A 14,036-nucleotide genomic window follows, 5' to 3' on the forward strand; every position below is an offset into this window, starting at 1 on the left:
TCCATCCTATTTCAACCCGCTTGTTTTCCTCCAAAAAGACAGTTATTACAATCTTTGATACCATCTGAAGGACTGTCAGATAAGGTTTTTATTTTATGTTAAAAGCTCTCTTCAGCCAAAAGAGACCAAGGGGTGTTATTAAAATGAAAGCTTTAGTTGACACCCTACAGTTCAAATTCTTTAGCTGTCTTTTCGTATTTTCTCCATCTTGATTAAAAAAATTAAAAAGATTTTGATGGTGTTTGCTGTGGTACTAAACCGGGCTGCGGTCGCTAGGTTCCAAATCCCAAACCTTATCTAAAAGCATTTAAAGTGTGTTCAACAGTGACTGGGTTATGTTAAGATCTCTGGTCCATATTTACCATAACACTTCCTCATATTACTAAATAGGAAGGGGCTCAGATAAGGAGAAACTGGAGAATCTTTGATTTAGGAGGATAAAAGCTGTGGGGTGTGTCTACACTGGGAACTAACTTAAAAGTTAACTTCAAAGTTAGGTGGTACTTTGAAGTAGGCAGCAGAGAGTTTTCATACATTTTCCCTTACTTCGAAATTAACTTCAAAGTAAGGGAAACCAACTTCTAAGTCCTTACTCCGTTCCCAGGAATGGAGTAGTGCCCTACTTCGAAGTTTAACTTCAAAGTAGGGTGTGTGTAAATGCTAAACTTTGAAGTCTGTTGCTTCTGTAAGCAACTTCTAAGTTATTTTTGTAGTGTAGGCACAGCCCTGAAGTTTTATCACACCCACATTTGTGATATTATGCCAAATAACTCATATTCCTGCTGAAAGAATGCTCTCCTAGTGCTAGTGACACCCTTGAGAATAGGTTTTAGGAAGTGGTAGAACAGCTATGGTCTTAAGTAATTTGATGTCCTATTAGCTAACAAAGTAGTCATTTATTGGTTGTAGCAGTGATTGCTCAAGAATTATTGCTTAATGAAAGGCTTAATCTAGAGCAATCATGACTTTATTTTTATTATTTTTGTGCAGGTTCAGAAGAATGATGACTTTTCCTCCCAAAGCCTGATGATTTCCGCTTCCATAGTTCCTTTCAGATTAAGGGGCCGCTATGAGTTCAACTGCCCTAGAACAACCATTGTTAACTTTAATGTTGTACTGGGCTCTTCTGATAATCAGGGTTCATTCTCTGTCACGTGTTTGAACCTGAAATTGTACATTTAAGGCAGCATTCTGTCTTTGAAGCTAAAAGCTTTATTATCTTCAATAATACAAAGCTTTGAAAGCCGAGAGGTTTGCATTGCTTGGATAATAGTTGACTTGTGGGTCAAGTAAATGTGTACAGAAGGTCTATGTGAAGCATGATATAGCATGAGTGTGGTCCCCTGGTAAGGTACACATTTGAAAGCTTTTACATTTAAAAAAAAAAAAAAGGAGTAAAAAGATTTGGTTTAAAATGTGTCCATCATGTGACTTGTGGGAAAGAAGGATTTTTTTCTGAGTAATTCCCCTTTACTGTCTGCATTTCCGTGATAAATTCTGTTCAGTGTTAGCCTGTGAGTCCCCAGGAATTGTCAATAAATCATTTTATTTAAAGGTGCACTTTCCTACTTACTGGTCTAACTAAGACTGGATTCTTAAATGGTATAAAAAACACATAATCTGTTTCTGGGAAAAATAATTGGCAGCAGATTCTGCTGCCAGATTTTCTGTCCTATTACTGTGTGATGTGACTGGTTATAGGGGAGAGGTTTCTGCTGCATAGGAGGTTTCCATTCTAAAAAGTGTTTTTCTTTTTCTCTAATGATTGGCTCTGAAGGCAAAACAGCTATTCAGGAACTTGCTCTTGGGGCTGTAGTATGGGAAGTACAAGTCATTTTATACCTCCCATCCCTCAAAAAAAGCTTATCCCATCTGGGGATATTTTTGATCCCTCTTCTCACCAGATGTTCCACGTCCTCACAGAGAGTGGAGCTGTGTGAGAGTGGTTGGCTTAGACTCCTATAATGAACATGTTTAACTGGTGCACATCCATGGCTTTTTACACAGCTTGCCTCATATCTGCCTGTTTAGCTGGCAAGGTGCCTCCTTTAAATTAGTAGTGAATTTCCCTGTACCATGTATGCAAACACCACTGCAAATGCCACCTCTTCCGCAGAAGTCACTTCCCTTCTGCCAGCAGTTCGGCGTGGGCGCCACGTGCCTCCTTATTCCTGTTCATATGTGCACAGTCAGGAAAAATTGTAAAATTAGAGGACAGCTGTGCTAAGTTGCTAGGGATGCATTTGTTTTGGGCAATGTGTAAGGAATCAGGAAAACGAGGTGGGGAGAAAGAAACCACACAGTCCTAAATGTACAGCCTGCATGCAGCCTTTTGGCAAAGTCACGTTGCACCAGGAATTGTCCCACCCAGTTCTGAAGAAATGTGAGTTGCATGTTGTCCCCTGGCCCATGGGAGTTTCTAGCTATCTGAAGGGGCATGTGGATGAGTGGTCATCTGGGTATAGAGCTCTGCTTCATGTGCAGAGATTTCACTCATATTCCTGAGAGACAGATGTTGGATTCTGTTTAACTTAAATATTATAGTGATAGAGATGCCTTAAATAGACATATTGCCTGCAGCACTGATAGTGATAAGAATACAGCAAATTAGCTGTTTTGTCTTCAGACCATAATCACCTCCTGGATAGAAATAGATTTTGTAAAGCTAGGTCAGAATAGCAAGGGTAGCTCTGTACCCACAACTGGGACCAAATAAAAAACTGGAAAGTTGGCTTTTTAAGCTCAGTCTCTTTGGTGCAGAGCACTTTTGAGAATCTGTCCTCTCAAGTGCTTAAATGGGAACTGAGTTCTCTTAGAAATCACGTTCCATTGGATAGTGTTAAACATGAAAATATGACCTCAAGCGTGCTTCAGAATTGGGCCCGTGGTGGCTAGGAAGCCTCACAAAGTTCTTTGATACTCGTAATTATATCAGATAAGACAGTTAACATCCTGCCCTCCTCTCACCCCCTTCCTTCTATCCTATTTGATTTGTCAGTTTTTATTGCAATTTTTTTTCTTTTTGGCCCTCTGTGCTTATTCTGTATTGGAAATGAAATTAATCTGAAGAAGTGGCTCTGTCCCACGAAAACTCATTACCAAATAAATCGTTTTGTTAGTCTTAAGTGCTACATTTCTGCTGCTTTGTTTTATTGAAGTTCTTAGAGTGATTGCTCGTGTCTATTCCACCAAAGGTGTGTTTGCTCACCACATGCACTAGTGTTGGAATTTTTTCCCTTGGTGGTATCCATAGGAGAGTGGCCCTAATGACCTCAGGTGTAGCGTGCTCACGGTGCTCTCCATGCCTAGGGGATGCACAAAGGGTCACGTGCGCCAGCACCATTCCCACTCACCTGCTCCAATCAAGAAACCAAAGTCATCGGAGGAGCATGTTCTCTGATGTCCCCTAAGGCGGAGCAGAGGTAAGGCCTGTGATGGGCAGCTTGTCATCTCCATCTGGGAGTTGGGCCCAGTTCGAGTAGGTAGGTTCAGCTCTTTCCACCCTGGGGCAGGCACACTGGGAAATGATGGAAGCCTCCAGCACATGGAGGTGCTATCAATCCCAGAGGCCTGGTTGGCTACGCAGGGCATATTGGCCTTATTATTGGTGCCTGTGGCATAACACCATTGGCACCACAGGTCCAAGGCAAGCTCAGGCTGGGCTCTTTTGGGGCATCTCCCAAGCAGCCCTGTTTCCCATCTAAGGGACTATCCTGCTAGTGCTCACCAAAGTGAACCCTTCAGGATGTTTGGGGGCAGGCTTCGCATATGCCACTTTGGTCTCCTGACTTGAAGGCAACACTCCCTGGAACTGTAGTGCAGACCACCATCAAGGCACGTGCCTCCTGGCACAGGCACTGGGACAAGCCCCCTGCATCTCTTGAGAGCTCAGGATTGTGCTGGTGAATGACATTGTTGGTTGCAGTTGTGCCGGCACTTGTTCCCCTCATTCGGGTCCTCGTGGTCTCAATGGCAGTGAGCGCCTCATCAACACTGTTGTCCTCTCTGTCTTATATCCTCTATATAAGGTCACTTTCCCCTTGCGAGAGAGATGAGATTTCTCTCTAGCTGCGAGCTTGACCATGTGGGGTGAGGAGGTAGTTGGTCAAGGTCAGGACAGGAGTGAATTTCATTCAGGCGCCTTAGGAAATGGTGAATGAAGGAAATGGTGAATGAACTTGGCAGGCAGGCCCCTGCAATGCTTCAGCTGTAGGCATAGCTCTCTCTTGTAGGTTGAGAGGAGGCCTGGGCTGCTTTCAGATGTAAAAGGATGTGTTTGGGTTCATCACTTTTGGTGAGCAGAGTAATAGGATTACAGGTAAAATGCAGAGTGGTAACTGTGTCTGTAGAGCACAGAACAGTGGGAGGGGTGTGGATAATATGGATGGGTAGCTGCTCATAATACATTGCTGTGGAACAGAGTGTGTCTCCACAGCAAGGAGGTAGACAGGCTGGCTGATACTCAGTCTTCAAAATGTTATTTTAAACTAGGTGTGGAATCAGAAAGTGTGTGTGTATGAAATAAAAATGTACTGTACTAAGACCTGCACCACAGAATTCAGGCAGGAATACCTTGAAAAAAGGCACTGTCCAGAGCTTAAAAATGTGTTGATTTTTCCAAAATAAAGGACAAAGTGTTGAATACATTGCAGTTTTGAAATACTTTCTAAATATAAAGTTTGAAGGAACCAGTCCAGTGCTACCTCCTTTTTCCTATTGGATCCTTCATGTAGAACAGCACTGTTTTAGAGAATAGCTCAATGGAAAACTAAATGGAAATCATTTTAACCATGAACCCACAACTGAAGTGGGTGTGGTGCCAGTTGGCATTCCAAACTTGGCTAAGCTGGGGGACTGGTGTTGATATGATAAAACATAAGACTGAAGAGTTTCCTGAAAAAGCAGCTGACCAGGGCGTGGGATTTTGGCAGAGGGAACCAAGTGTAGCTTGGTACTTTATCACCCTAGTCTTAGTTTGAGTTATAGAAGTAAAATGTGATTCATTCAGTTGAGAGTACCCTAGCTGGGTTTCATATCCAGACAGACCACAGGTATATTTAATTTTTCACTCATACCATTTAAACAAATAAATGGAACTCTTTCTTTAGATTTTAACAGATTGCACTGGTGTGTAAGGTAACAGTGAATTGTCTAGTATCAGAGGGGTAGCCGTGTTAGTCTGGATCTGTAGCAGCAACGAAGGGTCCTGTGGCACCTTATAGACTAACAGAAAAGTTTAGAGCATGAGCTTTCGTGAGTTATACCTGGCCTTGCAGATTTCCAGGACCAGCATCTGAAGAAGTGAGTTAACTCACGAAAGCTCATGCTCTAAACTTTTCTGTTAGTCTATAAGGTGCCACAGGACCCTTCGTTGCTGCTAGTGAATTGTCTGTGTTCTATATAAAAAAATTAATAAATAACATCTTGTCTTACATTCTGCCTATGCATTTTTACAAATAAAAAAGGTATCCATTTTCAGAATTAGTTATGAAACATGAAGAATAGAGAGGTATATTTTATTTCGAGTCTTTACACTTAAAAATATGCTGTTACTATTCTTCCACGAGTCGTGAACATCAGTTCTTTAAGTGATTGCTCATGTGGATTCCAAATAGGTGTGTGTACACAGTTATTGGAGTCTTTTTCTCCTAATAGTATCTGTTGGGTCGACTGTGGAGCTTTCTGCAATGGTGCCTGTAAGTGTAGGTAGGTCCCTGATGACCTGTCACCTCTTCAGTTCCTACTTACTGACAATGACGATCACTGGAGCTTCTTTTCTCTTCCTTTTGGTAAGTGGTTCCCCAGTGCTTTTCTACTATTTTGTTTATAAATAGTTTTGTAATGCTATCGGTGTAAACACTATGCTAAGTTACGGGTTAGAAACACAAAAACTGAGCTCTACAAATCAACTGGGCGGCATTTGAATTTCTTCTGAGTAGCTGGCCAAGTACTCAGCTTTCTGAGAATATTGGTCAGAGCCTCTAAGAATCAGGCATAGATTGCCTAACATTGGTCTGCAAAAATCAATGGTCAAAAATGTGATTTTATTTCTTTTTGATGGCAGCTGTTGTTTTCACTTTTCAGCTTGCGTGGATGCTGTGTTTGGCAGTAGCATCCTCAGGAACACAAGGAATAGTGACAAACTAAAACTTTTATTGAACTCGTAAGTTTATCTGCTCTGTTTATTTTCTTCCCAAGTGTTTTACTACCTCTCATTGCCCATGAGTTTGGACTGGCAATCTTCTGCATCATAGAATATTTTGAGATTTGAATTGCTGGTCTACAACCATCTCAGCTGAATGGATTTGTTGTGTTTCAACTCTTGACTTATGTTGTTGAATTGTATTGCAATAAAAATTTCAGTGCATTGATGTGTCAGCTGTTCCTCTTGCTTTTTGTGGCACGGATGTTTTTCAACATTTTCATCATTGGATGAGCTGTAGAAGCTCCTGACTAGGAAAGAGGGGGCTGTGGTATAATGGAAGGGCTGGAATTCCTGCCAAAATTATATTGATGGATTTGTCTGTGTCGTTGCCCTAAGGGAACATCCATTAGTTTGGACTAGTGGGGCAGAATTTTGCAAACTGAATTACTAGGTAATCTTTTTTTCTTTAAGTAAACCAATTTTTACACCAAGCCTTAAACAGTTTGGTTTAATTGGCTAGCAACTGACTAATAGAAGGGACTAATCTCTGCCTGGGTAGTCATGCACTCTATATTGGGAGAGGGAAGATAAGAATGTGTATTGCATGGTGGGGAGTTGCTGTCTTGGCAGTCACTCGATAATGAGTAGGACATCTTTATGTCACCGCCTATTTGTAAAAACAAAAAGCAGTCAAGGAGCACTTTAAAGACTAGCAAAATGGTTTATTAGGTGAGCTTTCGTGGGACAGACCCACTTCTTCAGACCATAGCCAGACCAGAACAGACTCAATATTTAAGGCACAGAGAACCAAAAACAGTAAGCAAGGAGGACAAATCAGAAAAAGATAATCAAGGTGAGCAAATCAGAGAGTGGAGGGGTGGGAGGGAAGGTCAAGAATTAGATTCAGCCAAGTATGCAGACGAGCCCCTATAGTGACTCAAAGTTCCCATCACGATTTAAACCACGTGTTAATGTGCCGAATTTGAATATAAAAGCCAGCTCGGCTGTTTTCCCTTTCCAGAACGGTGCAATACTTCTTTTTCAGTAACACACATACCTTTAGGTCATTGACGGAATGCCCCATTCCATTAGTCAACATTTTAATGGAATGGGGCATTCTGTCAATGACCTAAAGGTATGTGTGTTACTGAAAAGGAATTATCGCACCGTTCTGGAAAGGGAAACAGCCGATCTGGCTTTTATATTCAAATTCGGCACATTAACACGTGGTTTAAATCGTGATGGGAACTTTGAGTCACTATAGGGGCTCGTCTGCATACTTGGCTTAATCTAATTCTTGACCTTCCCCCCACACCCGTCCACTCTCTGATTTGCTCACCTTGATTATCTTTTTCTGATTTGTCCTCCTTGCTTACTGTTTTTAGTTCTCTGTGCCTTAAATTGCGTCCTCAGCACCCTCCTTTATGGCAGCGAGACTTGGACCCTGTATGCCTGCCAGGAAAAGAGGCTGAACGTCTTCCACTTGCGCTGCCTCAGGCACATCCTTAGAATATCATGGAAGGACAGAGTGACCAACACCGCCGTCCTCGAGCAAGCTGGAATCCCAACCATGCACACCCTCCTTCGGGCAGCGTCAGCACCGCTGGCTTGGCCACGTCCACAGGATGAACGATGGAAGGATTCCAAAAGACATCCTGTATGGTGAGCTAGCCTCTGGCAAAAGACCTCCCGGACGCCCCCACTTGCACTACAAAGATGTCTGCAAGAGAGACCTCAGAGAGGTAGACATCGATCTGGACAACTGGGAAGAACTAGCAGACGACCGCGGCAGATGGAGGCAGGGGTTACACAAGGGCCTTCAGAAGGGCGAGATGAGGATCACACAGCTAGCAGAGGAGAAGCGAGTGCACAGAAAGCACAATAAGGACTTGCCAGACACCCACCACATCTGCAAGAGATGCAGCAAGGACTGTCACTCTCATGTGGGTCTTCATAGTCACAGTAGACGTTGTAAACGAAGTCCTCAATTGAAACTATAAAGGGCGCGATCCATAGTCTATGCACACTGAAGGATGCCTACTACTACTACTACTAAATATTGAGTCTGTTCTGGTCTGGCTATGGTCTGAAGAAGTGGGTCTGTCCCACGAAAGCTCACCTAATAAACCATTTTGCTAGTCTTTAAAGTGCTACTTGACTGCTTTTTGTTTTGATAGTGTATAGACTAGCACGGCTTCCTCTCTGTTACTATTCTGCCTATTTGTGAATTTGTTGATGGCTGACCAGCCGCCTTCTGGAGCCCCAGATACACAGCCATACCACTCAGCTCATGTCTCCTCATTAACTTTGAATTATCATTTAGGTAACCCAGTTAAATTACAATTCATGCACTCAAAATGTTTCTGCAAGGTTTCTCATACAGCTAATGGAAGGCAGTTCTAGCAAGGTGCTTGGGGCATGTATTTGTGGATTTATTCCTAATTGGTTTGCAATGGCAGTGGTATCCTGCCCTTTACCTCTTTCACAGCATTAGATGTGTGATCGTTGCTGATGTGTGCTGAAGTCACTTAGGTGGGTGAACATTGACAGGTGGCAAGGGTGTGTTTTGATGCACGATTCAGAAAAGTGAGTCCTACTGGTCATATGAAATTGCAGTAACTCCTCAGGGATGCTAAAGTTATGAACTGACCCTTCAACCACACACCTCATGTGGAACCGGGAGCATATAATGAGGCAATGACAACTTTTTGAAAGAACCCTATTTTTTTTCCCAGAGTTAAGAAAAACTTCTGCTCTCAAGGTGTTCATAATTCTGAGGTTTTATTAGATAGGTGTATCATATATATGTAGTATAGGCATAAAAAAGACATGCATTGACTGGAGGTTACAGACCAGTTTGTTAACAGGCATGTTACACTGGAAATGCAAAGCATTATTACTGGGCCAGCTCCTGAGTGTCTTACAATCAGTTCTTCAATCAGTGTCAAAATTTGCATTGACTTTACTGAGGCTTATTGTTTACTGAGATAGTTAGGGACTCAGCCATGCAAAGTGCTGAGTAAGCCGAGCTCCTGGAGTTGAAGGCACTCAGCACCTTGTCTGAATGCTGGGTGCCTTGCGGGGTTGACTCCTTACTGAATAACTGCCAAGGGCCAAGTCAGTGCAGAATTTCCAGTGTGATCGGGGTTGGGTACTGCGTGACACTGCCATGATTTGACAGGGGCAGTTAGAAATGGGGAACAGCTTGGAGAAGTCAGAATGTCCAGCTGCACAATGAACAGCACAGCACTGAAAGCAGGGTAATAAACCATAAGTGAGGTATGCAGTTTTTATCGCTAAGTCACTGTGGTGCCCATGGGACAGCAGTTCTTTGCAAGACACCTGAACCGCAGCCAGTACACGTTACGGTCTAGATTGTGGCCGAATTGGTGAAAAGATAAAAGCTCTAAGAGTGTTAGAGTATGGATGCGGCTCTTACACCCATAGCGCTAAAGAAATGGTGTTCTGAAATGTCTGCTCCTGTATCACAAGGCCCGTGAGAATATTCTTTGTCTCTTAAAGGCGTCAAACGCCTACTCATCACGTTAGGAGGAGCTTTATTTCAGCACAGTGTTCTAAGATGTTCGTGATGGTCACTCTTCAAGAGGCATGAGACAGCTGAGTACAGTGGCTTGTGCTGGACAATGGCAAATATGTTATTAGTACCCAACACAAAGTCGAGTCAAGTCTTACCTCTTCCCTGTCGTTCAGCAGCATTTGGTATTTCAGGCAAAAGACTCTGCCCAAAAGTGTGGGGTGGAAAAGAAGAGAGGTATTCTGACCATTTCAGAGATCCAGAGTGGTCTGGTTCACTTCCAACATTTGAGGCCGCTAGCCATAATAGAGTGAGACATAATTTGAATATTTTTTTATTAAACACATGTTTTTTCTGTCCTTTTTCTGTGCAAATGGACTAATTATTGAGGGATGTGCCTGAAAACAAGTTGTGAAACATCAAATGCCAAGAAACTAACAAGGGTCTAAATTTGAGACCCCTTTGATCTTGAGGCCAATACCAAATGACCCTCCAAACCCCTCCCTCCTATAGGCCCTGGAGGTGTGTTGTGACTGAATGCCTCTTCCTGTGATTTAATGATGAGTAATGGCTTTAGAGAGTTCACTGTTTTGTCCTGTTTGCCCTCAATTCTGCTCCTTTGTTCATTGTGCTTGGTGAATTGGCTCTCCCTGGTATTTTATTTGTAACACAGCGACTACGCTGAAGAATACTTTGCGTTGCCATGCCATACACAGTCTTGAATGTTATGAGGAAGGTCAGTTGTTTCCGTTGTCAGACTCATTTATGCTTAGCCTCCTTTCAGCTAGACAGCATCACTGTACATATTTTGTTTTCTAGTCTTGGAAGGTGTAACCGTGGTGTCTATCAGCGTCTTTGCTGTTGGTCGGGGAAGGCATGTTCTTGCCAGCTACTGACTGCAGAGATTTGACAATATAGCAGGAGGGAAATCTGGCTCATAAATCTATTCTGGTATAGTACCCAGCCTAGGGGAATACCTAATACACTGTGTGTTCCACTAAAGACTTTCTGTTATTGCTGCACTTTCATTTCCTGCCTTATGGTGTGCTTAAATCAAATTTAAGGTAAGAGCTGAGTTCCAGCTGACTTTTGGTTTAAGTCTGGCCCTTCATCATTTAAAGTCTAAAATGCCCTGTAGGAAGTTAATGGTTTAGGTAGATCATCTGCAGGCCTTTTTGCTGCAAAGATGACAACAAACACTCTCTGGAATTAAAATACCACTTTCTGAATTAAAATACCACTGTGGAGGAAAGATTTTTTTCTCTTTACTTGCTCATCTTGAGTAGTCAGTGTTTTGCTTGGCTTGGTTTCTTTCACCAGCATTCTGACTCTGTTCGTTGCTTGAATGTGGTTGGTGTTTATAAAGGTTGGCTGGGTTGCTTGTGGCCAAAGTCATTGTGGGACCTCATGCCAGAGAAAGATTAATGAACTACAGCCAATGAGAGTTTTGCAGAGGGATGGTTCATTAAGATGATAGTGCTGAAAAAAACTGAACATCACTGCAAAAGTGTATCACTTATTTTAAACAGTTCTCCTCTTCACTCCCACGGACTCAAAGCTTTGTTCTTTATTGAATTGCTCTCTGGCCAGTTCTGAGCCCCTCCCCGAGACAGTATGTTGTAGCTTTCGCTTTTCTCCCACTTCTCCTCTCCCTGTCTGCATCAAAAGAAGTTTTCAAACTTGAGTGCTTACATTGTGGTCCCCTGTTCTACAATGGGTCTTCAAAGCAGCTCTGAAGATAGAGACCTGAAGATGAGGGTAAAAGAATCTTTGTGCTATTGGTTAGATGTCTAAATCTTACCCAGCCACTTCTTCCTTTCAAACTCCTTGATAATTTAAGCCTGCATTACTGCATTTCCCAGAATTATTCCACATTTTTGAGCTAAAAGGAAGCCTATTTAGGAACAGAAGAACAAACCCCTACAAAAAATTAGCTAGACTAGCACAAGTGTAAGGTGTACGTTGCATATGTGTTGTGTTCCCCTGTACATCAGTGTTCCTTGTGAGCCGTGCACTTGTGCAGCTATTTAGGAGAGATTCAAATGCTTCCCGGCTGATTAGCAGAGCACCCACAGCTAGTTTTTTTTATTTCCACTTGTGGTGCACATATGCACATGCCCCAGTGCACATAAATTTTATCTCACTTATGGATGGAAAAAATATCCACACATGCAAGGAAAAGATTAGAGAGAAGATCACTGTACATTAGATATCAATTCCTCTTACTCTTTTCACAGTCTCTCTCTCTGAGTTCCACACTTCTCAGTCTTCTCTGCTCCATTTTCACACCAATCTTTGATGTAGTTTTTGTTTCTACTTAGCAGAATGTAAAGTCTCCAACCTTCAGTGGAACTCTTATGCCTAGTGTGTGAGTGGCTCTGAACCTGGTATAAGTTTCAGCGATCTATTCACCCTCCCACCTCCCTGGGCCACTAAGCAGCACAAATTCAACCGTCAGCTGCACATTTCCTTTAGTGGAGATTTCAAGCAATGGGGTGTAGAACTGGGGCCCTTGGCTAACCAACAAACGTTAAAGAATGTCAGAGTCATTCTAATTGATATGAGGGTGGGGAAGGGCTGCCCCAAGGATAAGGGAGCTGTGACTAGCTCCTCTTTTCAGCAGTGCTTAGCAGATGCTGGGAACTATGGAGAATCTGGCCAGTTGACTTCCTTGGAGTTATAACACTGTAATAAAGTGAAGAATCATAGAATCTTAGGGCTGGAATGGACCTCAGGAGGTCATCTAGTCCAGCCCCCTGCTTCAAGCAGTTTCAACCCCATCTAAGTCATCCCAGCCAGGACCTTGTCAAGCTGGGACTTAAAAAACTCCAGGGATGGAGAATCTATCACCTCTCTAGGCAACGCATCCCAGTGGTTCACCACCCCCCGGTGAAGTAGTTTTTCCTAATATCCACCGTACTCTTCTCATTCTGTAACTTCAGACCATTGCACCTTGTTCTGCCATCTGTCACCACTAGAACAATTTCTCTCCATCCTCTTTAGAGCTCCCCTTCAGGAAGTTGAAGGCTGCTATTAAATTACCCCTCAGTCTTCTCTTCTGTAAACTAAATAAGCCCAAATCCCTCAGCCTCCCTTCATAGGTCATGCACTCCAGCCCCTTAATCTTTTTCTTGCCATCTGCTGAATCTGCTCCAGCACATCCACATCATTTTATAGTGGGGAGCCCAAAACTGGACACAGTATTTGAGATGTGGCCTCACCAGTGCTGACCAGAGGGAAATAACCACTTCTCTAGATCTGCTCACAATGCTTCTCTTAATGCACCCTAATATGCCATTAGCCTTCTTGGCTACAAGGGCACACTGTTTACTCATATCCAGCCTTTCCTCCACCATAACCCCTAGGTCCCTTTCTGCTGTTCTGCTGCTTAGCTAGTTGGTCCCCAGCCTACAACAATACTAGGGATTTTTCCTTCCCAAGTACAGGACTCTCTACTTCTCCTTGTTGAACTGCATCAAATTTCTTTAGGCCTAAATCCTCCAATTTTTCCAGGTCGCTCTGGATCCTATCTCTAACTGCCTCTCTCACCAGCTTAGTGTCATCAGCAAACTTGCTGAGGGTGCAATCCAGTCCATCATCCAGGCCATTAATAAAGACGTTGAACAACACTGGCCCCAGAACTGAGCCTTGCAACACTTTGCTTGAAACCGACTGCCATCCAGATATTGAGCCATTGACCACTACCCGTTGGGCCCGACTGTCAAGCCAGCTTTCTGTCCATCTTGTAGTCCATGGATCCAATCCATATTTCCTCAACTTGTGGGCAAGACTGTTCTGGGAGACTGTATCAAAAGCTTTGCTGAAGTCAAAGTATATCATATCCGCTGACTTCCCCATGTCCACAGAGTCCGTTACCTCATCATAGTAGTTAATCAGATTGATCAGGCATGACTTGCCCTGGGTGAATCCATGCTGACTACTCTTGATCACTTTCCCAAGTGCTCCAAAATGGGTTTCTTGAGAATCCCCTCCATTATTTTCACAGGGATTGAAGTAAGGCTGACCGGTCTATAGTTCCCTGGATTGTCCTTCTTTCCTTTTTTACAGATGGGCACTACATTTGCCTTTTTCCAGTCGTCCGGAATCGCTCCTGATCTCCAAGTGTCTTCAAAGATAATGGCCAAAGGCTCATCAATGACATTTGTCAATTCCCTCCGTACCCTTGGGTGCATTAAATGCAGACCCACGGATTTGTGTACATCTAGTTTTTTCTAGGTGGCTCTTAACTCGCTCCTTCCCATACTGCATTGTCTAGCACCGTAGTGTAGGAGCTGTCCTTGTCTGTGAAGACTGAGGCAAAAAAATTGAGTACTTCAGTTTTTCTTTCATCATCTG

The 14,036-nt window shown here is 43.0% G+C and overlaps 1 protein-coding gene across 5 annotated transcripts in view; it reads left to right on the forward strand.

The window, feature by feature from the left end:
- SGCD (sarcoglycan delta) overlaps positions 1–14,036 on the forward strand; it is a 626,611-nt gene that overhangs the window by 48,223 nt on the left and 564,352 nt on the right. Inside the window, exon 2 of one of the 5 annotated variants that reach the window (XM_075009827.1) lies at positions 6,085–6,163. The exons of the other annotated variants lie outside the window; for them this stretch is intronic. The gene's annotated coding sequence lies outside the window, so the exon portion shown is untranslated. The remainder of the gene's footprint in view (positions 1–6,084; positions 6,164–14,036) is intronic. 5 annotated transcript variants of the gene reach the window in all.

The sequence above is a fragment of the Carettochelys insculpta genome, chromosome 15 (assembly GCF_033958435.1).
Source record: "Carettochelys insculpta isolate YL-2023 chromosome 15, ASM3395843v1, whole genome shotgun sequence".
NCBI classification, from domain to species: domain Eukaryota; kingdom Metazoa; phylum Chordata; order Testudines; family Carettochelyidae; genus Carettochelys; species Carettochelys insculpta.